Source organism: Periplaneta americana, chromosome 7, assembly GCF_040183065.1.
Source record: "Periplaneta americana isolate PAMFEO1 chromosome 7, P.americana_PAMFEO1_priV1, whole genome shotgun sequence".
Taxonomy (NCBI): Eukaryota; Metazoa; Arthropoda; class Insecta; order Blattodea; family Blattidae; genus Periplaneta; species Periplaneta americana.
The window spans coordinates 129,738,783-129,752,838 of record NC_091123.1 but is presented as its reverse complement, the minus strand read 5'-3'; positions in this window follow the sequence as shown (position 1 = coordinate 129,752,838).

The window sequence follows — 14,056 nt, the reverse complement described above, 5'->3', positions numbered from 1 at the left end:
CAGCTGTAAATTATAAGCATTAGAATGTGTTTCGTTTAATATGTATTATTCTGTGTGGAGGTCCCTCTGTCAAGTCGTTAAGGGCTTTACGCGGAATACCTGTTTCATCTTTCCTTTTCTGTCTGCTGTCTTCGCTCTCACATGTCTTGTCACTTCTTGTCACATCCTGATTTAACAGCGTTAGGTTTTTCGCTATGTTCCGTCTATGATATCAAAAGACACATGTCAAATTAATTGGTTAGCTGAGATTTCTGACCTTTTACTGAACTTAGCCAAGCTTCAATTTTAGGCGGAAAAATGGTTATTTGTGATGGAAGAGAACATTCCTGCGCTGATTTCATTCGAATACTTCGGCATTATAACCCATTCTGAATCTGCAATCACCTGTTATCGCAATATTAACACGGAATACAGTCAGTTTAATCTTCCTGCTACTAAAGTTTTCACAAATTACTACTACCAAAGGGGGTAATTATATTACTCCCATCAAAAGCATATACTGCTCTTTGTTAAGCATTTTGAATATTAACATAATTTGTGTATTATTGTCTATTGACTACACATTTTTAATTTAAGAATTTATGAGTTATATATATTTTTGTTCACAAGAGAGAAGTAAATAGTAATAGAAGGATTTCTTATTGATGTCTAAAAATTACTCGTGGGTGTAATAATTTAATCTTCAAAGATATAATGGTAAAGATACAATGGTGTGTTTCTTAGCAGGTCTTTTAAAATATAGTGTGCTGTGGTCATGTTATCTGAGAAGTCTTCGGATTTTTCTACATTCTTAGTTCATAATTTACCCAATGTTATATTATCAATAAAATATTGATTTTGAAGACACACTTTTCCACTTTTATTGCAAATATTACCATATACAATATCTTTAGAACTCCAGAACCTTCCAGCTTGAATCCATAATGTACACTATCTATTCTGAGCATTTCACATTAAGGGGACACTCTGGAGTTCATAGATTTTTTCTAGACTTGTTGACTTTGATATGTCCACTATTGACTCACGAAAGGATTTAACCAAATTCCAGTTGAAAATGTGATAAAAATGAAGTTATTTTTAAATGCCTGCTACTTTCATGTGCGTAGGTAGTAGAAACTTCAAACTCAATTTCCAAGAATGTTTAAAGAAAGATTGACACCGTATTATTACAGTAAATATCATCAAAGCTTCCTAAACATTTTTAAGTTTAGTTATCTTATGTATGTTAATGACACAGTATATTTTTAAAAGTAAATAATATTGGAGTTATGATCCTTTAGAATATAAAACTGAAATGAATTAAAAAATATAATAATAATAATAATAATAATAATAATAATAATAATAATAATAATACCTTTAGGGAGGCCGAGACGTAGATGGGAAGATAATACTAAAATGAATTTGAGGGAGGTGGGATATGATGATAGAGACTGGATTAATCTTGCTCAAGGTAGGAACCAATGGCGGGATTATGTGAGGGTGGCAATGAACCACCGGGTTCCTTAAAAGCCAGTAAGTAAGGAAGTAAGTAAGTAAGTAATAATTATACTAATAATAATAATAATAATAATAATAATAATAATAATAATAATAATAATAATAATAATGCTTTATTTTTCTATCAGAGTTAATGCCGTGAGGCCATCGAATTCAGAATTAAATATGTATAATAGAACTTAGTACGTGAAAAGTTAATACGCTTTACCTTACTTTATTTTGCAAAATATACCATACATTCATAGTTTTCTGCTCAAGGGCACGCCTTTCAATGCAAACCCAGAATTCTCCAATATTTCCTATTTTCTGTCTCCTTCTTATCTATGTATCTTTATGGCGTTTATTATCTGATATGTTCTTCTAGAAGGAACTTTTCTGCTGTTCACCATTCCTTCCAGTGTATCCTTCAGTAGGCAGTTTCTTCTCAGCCAGTGATCCAGCCAATTCCACATTTTTTCTTAGGAAAGATAAATGTGGATTGCTTCCCGTTGTATTTTTTTTCCACACACCACTCTCTCTTTCACATCTTAAAAAATTCCAGGAGACCCCAACGTGGAGGCGAGGCAAGTAGATTTGTCTAATTAGGCCTCCGGACTTCACGGGAACTCACCGCAAGGGTTAAATATCAGTTTTATCAGGGTTTTTGACCAGGAAAGTCCCAATTAAAGTGTAAAATATATTAATTCATTGTGTCTGCCCAAGAGCAGGTCTTTCACTGCAAACCCAGCTTTCTCCACTGTTTCCTATTTTCTGCATTCCTCTTAACCTCCGCATGTGATCCATATATCTTAATGTCTTCTATCATCTGATATCTTCTTCTGGCTCGAACTCTTTTCCCGTTCACCATTCCTTCCAGTGCATCCTTCAGAAGGCAGTTTCTTATCAGTCACTCAACCAATTCCTTTTCCTCTTCTTGATCAGTTTCAGCATCATTCTTTCTTCACCCACTCTTCCCAACACAACTTCATTGCTTATTCCGTGCATTTCACACGTTCCATTCTTCTCCATATTCACATTTCAAATGCTTCTAGTCACTTCTCTTCACTTCGTCGTAATGTTCACGTTTCTGCTCCATATAGTACTACACTCCAAACAAAACACTTCACTAGTCTCTTCCTTACTTCTTTTTTTCAGAGGTCCACAAAAGATGCTCCTTCTTCTATTAAAAGCTTCCTTTGCCATTACTATTCTCCTTTTGACTTCCTAGAAGCGGCTCATGTTATAATAATAATAATAATAATAATAATAATAATAATAATAATAATAATAATAATAATAATAATGATTTATTTTAGCTGGCAGAGTTAAGGCCGTAAGGCCTTCTCTTCCACTCAACTAGCAAAAAGTGTATATACATTTGCATGAACTTACAAAGAATTCAACAATTTGATTTAGATGAGAGTTACATGTATACAAGAGTTATTTACGAATTAAACAACAAAATACTATGAACTATTAATTAAACACTGAAATAAACTGTGTAGCAGAATTAAACTAAAATACATAGAATGTTAATATATTACAAATAATATTAGATAATAGAAAGAGATTATTATGAGACAATTTTGAAAATACAGCACAATCAGGATGATGTCTAAAAAAAAAAAGTAACAATGTAGTCAGTGATAGTTTAAATCAGTATGATTGGAGTGAAATGCTAAATGTTACTGTTTATAGTACACCTCAATTGCTCTACTGCCTCAAAATACCTAAATCTCAGTTAATAATTTCTTAAAAAATTGACGTTAAGACTTAACCTCCCCACCCCAACAAAAAGAAAAACTTTTCGGATCTCGAAATGTGACATTTTAGTTTTCAATAAACTCTAAACATTCCCTGAAATATCGTTAAAATTAAATCAAAGAGAAAAAAAGTTTTTACTGATTCAATGGTGTTCCCTTAATAAACACTAGAGAAACGATGCATAAAATAATTTAAGAACGCAGAGACAAGAGAAACGAGATGGCCCGCGGCCATTAAAACACAGATTTAGATCACTCTTGAACAACACGCTCGATTGAATATCTCGTCTTACAGGTTGAAATGATTAAATCTCAGAAATATCGACGTGGTGTGAGAGAGTGAACGGAACTCGCGGTTCTAATGATGTAGCATGAACAGGTGCACAGGTCAAGAACTCAAAACCGACAGCAGAAACATAAAAAAGTCTCAATGTTACGATTGAAAGCCTGGTCGTGCCGAACACTCTCGTTTATGATCGGTTTGGAGACCGGCAATACGCTATTTCCTGAGTTTTGTCCTTTTCATTGTAACCCTTTAACTAGCTGAGTCAGCAGCAACACGATATTTGATAATAAGGTACAGCTATTAATACTACCAACAGATGAAAGAGAAGTGGTTCATAAATAATTTAAATCTGTCGAGTATAGGCTAAGTCGACCACTATTTCAGCAGGCGTGGTAGGCAAACGAGTTAGGTTCACAATAAACCGGGAACGAGAACCAGAATGAAAACGAGAAGCAGAGGACGTGAATATGAAAATTTTTGATTCACAATAAACCGAGAACGTAGACGACTATGCATATCGACATGTATGTCAATAGCGATATGTAAAGTCGACATTACGCATCCTGATGTTATTTGTGTATAATTGACCAATGGCGTTCTCTCATGAGTACAAGGCAGCCAACATAAACACAGGTTAACCAACTTCGAAATTTGAACTGAAACATTTCATTAGGTAAGGTACTATAAATATGCCCGTGCATTTTTATTATCACAACCTATTTTAAGTCTACCATAACGTAAAATAATTAGAGAAGAAACACTTGTAATAGAACAAAAATGAACACAACAGTAGTTATTGAATTGAAGCGTGAATATGTACTGTGTAATACAACCAATACAGTAATAAAATATGATTCTTCCGATCGGTGTTCAAAGATGCAGCTATTGAAAGCCATGTATTCTCCTTCATTTTCTCATCTTTATACGAGGCGCGCCGCTTATCGTAAACGTGAGGATTTTCCTCGACACTCAATATTAGAATCTCATCAAATAAAACTTGCTCCATGATGCACAGCACAGAACAAAATAATCCATAGGTTATGTCACAGTCTTCTTGCTACAAAATATAAGACGACAAAATAGCTTTGAGATGGAAACAGAATGAATCTAGTGGGCTGTGATCGGAAACTTGAACGCCAAAGTTGAAACTTGGCCAACTCTCCGTTCCCGATCTCGGGCTTCGGCAAGATTTTTGTTAATTGTGAATGATCACATTTAAATGTGTACATTTTCACAAATTTACCGTTTTCGTTTTCGTTCCGATTCTCGTTTCCGGTTTATTGTGAACCAGCCTTTACAGTACGATTATTTAGTCCTAACAGTCGCCGGCAATGTGCGCCTGGGTCAGGCGAGTCCATTAAGTTACGCCAAGGGATGTTCAGGTTAGTCTGTTGAATGCAGTCAGAGCGATCGGATGTCACGAATGCCGTATAGCGTTGTGTTTCCAGTACAACTGTACTGCATTCCTTTACCGACCGCTCACCCTTATCTCTACTCCGGAACTCTCCCCACTACTTCTATTACTTCCCCTCTTTCGCGTCTCTGAGCTATCAGAATTAAGTAATCGGTCTGTACATATCTGTGGTGGGAAGCCATAACTGATATCTGCATTTTTGCTAATTTTCTTTATTTTCATTGATATGTGTTACTTTGATGACAATCCTTAATGTGTCCATATCTAAACTAATTGTCTTGGCTGCACTGGAACGAAGCCAAACATTGTGTTGGCTGCACTCTCTTCTCTAGCCAAACATATTATGTTAGCTGCACTGTCTTCTCTAGCATTTTCTTGGCACGTATGACAACACTCTATACTTTCCCCATTTCTTACAGTATACAGGTTGTAGTGGTATAAGTAACATTATTTCAACTGATCATTCATTCATTCATTCATTCATTCATTCATTCATTCATTCATTCATTCATTCATTCATTCATTTTATTCCATAGATCTTACATGAGCAATGAAGCTTTAAGATGTGGAACAAGTCAAAATTTTACAATATTACAATTACAATTTTTACAAATTTTTACAATTTTACAATTTAGTAATTGCCTACAATTTTTACAATTTTGTGCAATTTTTTTACAATATTTTGGCGAGATGTAGTGAGATGAGGTGAGGTCCGAGGATTCGCCAAAATATTACCCGGCATTTGCCTTTTGGTTGGGGAAAACCTCGGAAAAACCCAACCAGGTAATCAAATCAAAGGGGTTGATGCCAAGGACTAGCCATAGACCATCCGGCTTCAGTCCCACGGCTATTCATTTCATAAGGAAGAAAAAATGTCGTCAATTTTTTTTATAATTGTAATATTTAACTAAATATTAAAGTTTGCAATATTAGACATTTGGAAACGTTGCTGGATGGAGAGAAGGGGGTTTACAAGTACACAGTACAGCTCAAGCGGGTACAGACATATCGCTACAAAATAGATGCTCTGTTCTAATGCAAGGGTGGACCAGGACAACTGTTGTTTACATAAAACGAGCAGCAAATACAAACTTTCAATCTGATTAATAGAACATTATGGTAAATGCCCATTTTATTTAACAACAATGCTCCATTTTTACTGTACGTCTAAAAAATAAACAATAATAGTTTACTGCACAAAATCACAACAACTTTTTTTCTAATACAAAATTTTAATCTCTCCCGCTTCCGTAAAACAATATCATTTTAAAAGAAATTCCTGATTGTATGATTTCCGAAACAGGTCAAGACACTCCTAGTTTCTAATAATAGTTGAGAAACTGGTACAAAAATTCGCAGAATAGGTGAATTTCTTTGCGAAAAACGTTGACGGTACATCCTTCTTGCCGCACTTGAATTACGACGATATTATCTGTAAATTAATAACATACGACATTTCTGAACTGTGAATGACATTGTAAGTTGTTTATCAAATACCTGTACTGAACTGCCATCCGCTCGGCAGGAGACCTATGGACAGGGAGCGTGAACTCAGCTGATCTGTACGTCTGTTTATAGTAGTCAGCTGCATGAATCCTGCTGAATATGTTGCCACGTCTCTCACGCCAGAATATTAACAAATTTAAGCATGCATTGTAATTTAATTTCACGAAAACATAAAGAACACACAAATATTTAATTAAACTAAGATTAACTCTTTGCTAGATATACCTACTGATGCAATCGTTTTCGTATTTTTACTAACGACATAAGCAGTATAATGCAAATAAAATAAGGAAATATTTTTTTTGGGAAAACTATACAGGTTTGATCCTATGTTATATGGACATTTTTTTATCCTGTAGACCGTCTCCGAAGACTGCGAAAAGCACGGCACTTATACCCCTTACATCCTGTATAGTAATAAGTTATAAGTTAATACAGATAAATAAATCGTAAGTTCCGGAGGGAAATGACTGGTTGAGTTAGCAAACTTCAGATATAAAAATTTGGAAGATCAGTTATCAGAGTTAATATTTTTATGTTTTGTCTTTTCAGTGCACACAGTAATGAAAATAATAATAATAATAATAATAATAATAATAATAATAATAATAATAATAATAATAATAATAATAATAATAATAATAATAATACCCTTTCAAACAAGATGCTGAAAAGTCCCTCTTTCTTTCCAAGGCATTTATCTACATGATTTATTTTATCATGGGACACTTTAATTGAAGTTCATTTTGTGATTGAAATAGTGTAATTTCTTATTGCCAATGTCAGGTAATAAATTATTTAGGGTTGTTTTGATATATACCTGTCGCCTTAGCAGCATCCCCAAAAATAATCGGGTGGAGTATGATTAGGGGTCTCTTGCGAAATTATCCTCTCTCCGAAAATGTCTAACAAATTCATTGACGCACTGCATGTATAAGCCCTAGCATTATCTTGTTAAAAAACCATTTAGTAGTTATTCTTTCGTAAATTTAACTGTCCAATAAGTTAAACAGACTATCGGATCTGTAAACTTCAGAACAACGGGCTTATTAAACAAAAATGGGCGAATAATTCAGGATTCACACCACACGTCTATTTTCTCTCGATTCAGTTTCGTTTCATTCACTTCACCCGGGTTTTCAGATGACCAAATTCTGGTACTTTGAGAATTAGCGTAATGTCACAGTTGAAACGCAAAAATGTTCTAATCAACATTTCAACGCTATGGCGCGGTATATCCAACCATTCACAGTAATGGATATGCTTCTCATGGTCGCAGAATTGGTGGTTCTGTCAAATACTTTCAACTCTATTATACACACTTGCATAGAGCGTATTCCGAATTTCAGCTCTGAGCAATCTGATGGCATCATGGTATTCCGAATTTCAACGATGACGTCACTAATCCTCCACCGGTGTCGCACCGGTTCCATAAGCTTGCAGAGGTGGTGGCAGTATCCATCAGCCGCCATCAGTGAATCTGATTGGTTCTTATATAGGGCGGGAATTAGCAGACGAATGATCGTGCACTGTTATGGCGGTGTGTTCTGCTGTATTGTATGTAATAAGTACAACTTATGTTAATGGCTTATGAACGAACATGTCAACAGACCATTTATTATTACTGGTTCAAGAAATAAATTGTATATGTTCGCTTTTCTTTGAACGAGATGGCAGTATGGAAATTTCGCAAAATCTTGCAACAATTTGTACAGCCGCCATGATAGCCATTGAACCTTCCATCAATTTTGTTCCTATTTCGCTGCAGCGTGACGTCATTGATGTCCTGTGAGATATGGAATACGCTGATACTGGAAGAGACAGTCCGACACTGACTGTTATCTTCAACCCTTCTTACAATGGGGAAGGGTAAAGTTTTCATGCCATTGACAGAGTCTGAAGGAAAATACCAACTTCTCTATCATGGATAAATATATTATAATAGGATGCGAAACTTACTGAGTTTCCCGTACCACATGCTAGAGGCGGTAATGTAGACATTGATCTTGCTGCCACCTGTTGGGCGGTGGAGAACTTGTTACATCTAGCAGCGCACCAAGCAGCGAAAATAAGAACTAATTACTCCATGCATTTAGCAGCGCACCTGGTGACCAGAATGTTAAACTATGCAGAAATTATTCATTCCCTCTCTCATCCCTATACACAAACCAACAAATTTAAAATACAACATTTACATTTTTATTCCTCACAGCATCTTGCACTGAATATTCTTACCGGAGCCATCAGCAAGATACGAGTAAAAGAGACGATCTATTTTACACTACCCAATTAAAATATAACCAGACAAAGAAAAAAAATAAAGCAAAAAGTTTGATAATTGGGATTGTATTCTTTGGGTATTTAGTGTACAGCGCAATGGAAAAGTCTGCAAAAACTACTTAGATAGTTCAATTTATTATATTACTATTACTTTACAATATATTCAACAAACTATTATTACAACGTCCATGAATATAACTGTTTAACATACATTGCTTATACACATACGTACCGTAGTATCACTTTATGTCCACTTATTAGCAAGTTTCTGGCTGCCATCTTGTCTTCTCGAGCAACGTCTCGAACAAACGGATAAATAGAGAACTCTGGGTAATGTACCCAACACGTAGTTCTAATCCATGTTGAATTTTTCGTACACTACTTTTAACACTTGAATATAAATAATTGATTAAATGGCGATCTTAGTCATGTTAATTGTATAAGCATGTGCGGCTTACAGCTGTTTCGGTGCTACTTGACACCATCCTCAGAGCCTTCTGTGTCTCTGCGTCATCTCAACTTCGTTGCCTGTTGTGTGAGTGCGTTCGTGTGATGAAGAGTTGAGTCAAATAGTGTGTGTGTGTGTGTTCTGAAATTGATCTGTGTGTTGAGTACTTGATTAGAGTGTGTTTTAGTGTGTCTGTATATTTGTGTCTGTGTGTTGTTAATACAACATAGCATACAGAACAGAAAACACACTACAAAGGCATCTCAACACACAAACAACACAAACAAATAAATACAACCACAAAGGCGTATACAAGCTCACATGCAATAGTTGCGACAGTTTCTACATTGGACAGACAGACAGACAGATCATTCCAAATTCGATACAGAGAACACATTAAAGCAATAACCAAAGGACACAATATATCTACATATACCGAACACATAACTAATGCCAACAACACATATAATAACATAAATACACACATGGAAATTCTACACATACAACCCAAAAACTCAACACACTAGAACAATATGAAATATACAGACACACTAAAACACACCCTAATCAAATACTCAACACACAGATCAATTTCAGAACACACACTATTTGACTCAACTCCTCATCACACGAGCGCACCCACACAAGAGGCAGCGAAGTTGAGATGACGCCAAGACACAGAAGGCTCTGAGGATGGTGTCAAGTAGCACCGAAACAGGCGTAAGCCGCACATGCTTACATAATTAACACGAGTAAGATCCCCATTTAATCAATTATTTGTAGTTCTAATGTTCACCTCCTACGACGTCGGGCGCTAATCATCTCATTTGAGCCCCCTGTCGTGAGATGGTGCTGACCGCAGTTTCGCATCCTATTATATATTTATCCATGGCGGTATACTGCTGTACTATGGAGGGACTTGAAGATCACAAGTTATACATAGGAATCCAAATGTCATACATTCTACAACAGTGCAAATATCCAGCATAACATTGAACATCAAGAAGGTCTTAAATCAACTCAACCTATTGATTCTTTTACAGACCTTCTAAATCCATTGTCCTCGTACGGGTTTCAATGTATGGAAGTAAGCTCTAGTAGTAATCATTCGACCACCGACGTAGAGCTAAACAAGTTTCTGCATCATTAGCAATTCCACCCTGTAAAAACCTATCTGGGGGTGAAAAACATTCTGTTAGACTTATAAGACAGTTTCCAATCATTAGCAGGCCGTGGTTAAAGCTACTAACTTAATTTAACGCAGCAGTCCTGCTCATAAAGGGGAGCAATGAGTCATAAATGTTTTGTCTCCACACCTCGAGTCTTCAATTATTTATACACTCTAGCAACCAGTTGAGCGAGCTGATCCAGACAATTATAAGTCCGATCAAATGATCCCGCGCTCTGCAGTTGAATCCAATTTAACTTAGTCTCGCGTCGACAGGACTTCCATCACTTTATCTGCTCGCCATCTATTCTCTCAACTGGTCCAGGAATACTTTATTATTCTTACTTGTAACAGAAAAAAACACACATACAGTACACTGGAATACTTGTAGGAGCTAAATCTTAACGACACCTATTACCCACGGTGGTCTCCTAGCAACCCATACATTTGAAACTTACAGACTTTATGGAAAAGTGTTATATGACCCAAAAGTAATTTTGTTTCTCTTTTTGAGAGTTACCTGATTCATAGACGAAATCGTTAGCGTCGGCTTTTATTAGAATTCTCGGAAATGTTATATCTTCACTGCAACTGAGGGGTGCTCTGCAATAACAAGGTATGTGTAAGAAGTGGGATTTTGGTAGCAAGTAAAAGTAGCTTTGTTTTCATAAAAGAAAGGCCTTTGCAAATCTGAGTTTTTGAATTAGTATTGTTGATAGTTTATATGTATAAGTTTCATGTATTATTCGTCAAAATCTCGTTATTGAGTTTGTTATTTTCATATATTAACAGTAAAGTAGTCGGACTTACCTTGTTATTTCAGTCATAAGATACAACTTGCCTTGTTATTGCAGTCATAAGATACAACTTGCCTTGTTATTGCAGTCATACGATACAACTTGCCTTGTTATTGCAGTCATAAGATACAACTTACCTTGTTATTGCAGTCATAAGATACAACTTGCCTAGTTATTGCAGTCATAAGATACAACTTGCCTTGTTATTGCAGTCATAAGATACAACTTGCCTTGTTATTGCAGTCATACAATACAACTTGCCTTGTTATTGCAGTCATACAATACAACTTGCCTTGTTATTGCAGTCATAAGATACAACTTGTCTTGTTATTACAGTCATAAGATACAACTTGCCTTGTTATTGCAGTCATAAGATACAACTTGCCTTGTTATTACAGTCATAAGATACAACTTGCCTTGTTATTGCAGTCATAAGATACAACTTGCCTTGTTATTGCAGTCATAAGATACAACTTGCCTTCTTATTACAGTCATAAGATACAACTTATCTTGTTATTACAGTCATAAGATACAACTTGCCTTGTTATTGCAGTCATAAGATACAACTTGCCTTGTTATTGCAGTCATAAGATACAACTTGCCTTGTTATTGCAGTCATAAGATAGAACTTGCCTTGTTATTGCAGACATAAGATACAACTTGCCTTGTTATTGCAGTCATAAGATACAACTTGCCTTGTTATTGCAGTCATACAATACAACTTGCCTTGTTATTGCAGTCATAGGATACAACTTGTCTTGTTATTGCAGTCATAGGATACAACTTGTCTTGTTATTACAGTCATAAGATACAACTTGCCTTGTTATTGCAGTCATAAGATACAACTTGCCTTGTTATTACAGTCATAAGATACAACTTGCCTTGTTATTGCAGTCATAAGATACAACTTGCCTTGTTATTGCAGTCATAAGATACAACTTGTCTTGTTATTACAGTCATAAGATACAACTTGCCTTGTTATTACAGTCATAAGATACAACTTGCCTTGTTATTGCAGTCATAAGATACAACTTGTCTTGTTATTACAGTCATAAGATATAACTTGCCTTGTTATTGCAGTCATAAGATACAACTTGCCTTGTTATTGCAGTCATAAGATACAACTTGCCTTGTTATTACAGTCATAAGATACAACTTGTCTTGTTATTACAGTCATAAGATACAACTTACCTTGTTATTGCAGTCATAAGATACAACTTGTGTTGTTATTACAGTCATAAGATACAACTTGCCTTGTTATTGCAGTCATAAGATACAACTTGCCTTGTTATTGCAGTCATAAGATACAACTTGCCTTGTTATTGCAGTCATACAATACAACTTGCCTTGTTATTGCAGTCATACAATACAACTTGCCTTGTTATTGCAGTCATAAGATACAACTTGTCTTGTTATTGCAGTCATAAAATACAACTTGCCTTGTTATTACAGTCATAAGATACAACTTGCCTTGTTATTACAGTCATAAGATACAACTTGCCTTGTTATTGCAGTCATAAGATACAACTTGCCTTGTTATTGCAGTCATAAGATACAACTTGCCTTGTTATTACAGTCATAAGATACAACTTACCTTGTTATTACAGTCATAAGATACAACTTGCCTTGTTATTGCAGTCATAAGATACAACTTGCCTTGTTCTTGCAGTCATAAGATACAACTTGCCTTGTCATTGCAGTCATAAGATAGAACTTGCCTTGTTATTACAGTCATAAGATACAACTTGCCTTCTTATTACAGTCATAAGATACAACTTACCTTGTTATTACAGTCATAAGATACAACTTGCCTTGTTATTGCAGTCATAAGATACAACTTGCCTTGTTATTGCAGTCATAAGATACAACTTGCCTTGTTATTGCAGTCATAAGATACAACTTGCCTTGTTATTGCAGTCATAAGATACAACTTGCCTTGTTATTGCAGTCATAAGATACAACTTGCCTTGTTATTGCAGTCATAAGATAGAACTTGCTTTGTTATTACAGTCATAAGATACAACTTACCTTGTTATTACAGTCATAAGATACAACTTGCCTTGTTATTACAGTCATAAGATACAACTTACCTTGTTATTGCAGTCATAAGATACAACTTGCCTTGTTATTGCAGTCATAAGATACAACTTGCCTTGTTATTGCAGTCATACAATACAAGTTGCCTTGTTATTGCAGTCATACAATACAACTTGCCTTGTTATTGCAGTCATACGATACAACTTGCCTTGTTATTGCAGTCATAAGATACAACTTGTCTTGTTATTACAGTCATAAGATACAACTTGCCTTGTTATTACAGTCATAAGATACAACTTGCCTTGTTATTACAGTCATAAGATACAACTTACCTTGTTATTGCAGTCATAAGATACAACTTGCCTTGTTATTACAGTCATAAGATACAACTTGCCTTATTATTGCAGTCATAAGATACAACTTGCCTTGTTATTGCAGTCATAAGATACAACTTTCCATGCTATTACAGTCATAAGATACAACTTGCCTTGTTATTGCAGTCATAAGATACAACTTGCCTTGTTATTGCAGTCATAAGATACAACTTGCCTTGTTATTGCAGTAATGAAATACAACTTGCCTTGTTATTGCAGTCATACAATACAACTTGCCTTGTTATTTGATATGCATGAGAAAATTGCAGATTCTTCCTAAAGTTGTTAAATGTAATATGGGTTAATATGTAATACACAAACACAATATAATTTAAGAGTTGAACTTTATTTTCACAATAAAAAGTTAAATATAAAATACACGCTATAAGAAAATAGACCTATATTTTCTTGTATATCCCAGTATTACTGGACCAAGGAGAGTGGAGCCGTGGGCGTAATGTGAAGTATCGCGATGGAATATTACGAACGCAGGAGCAGTAGCGC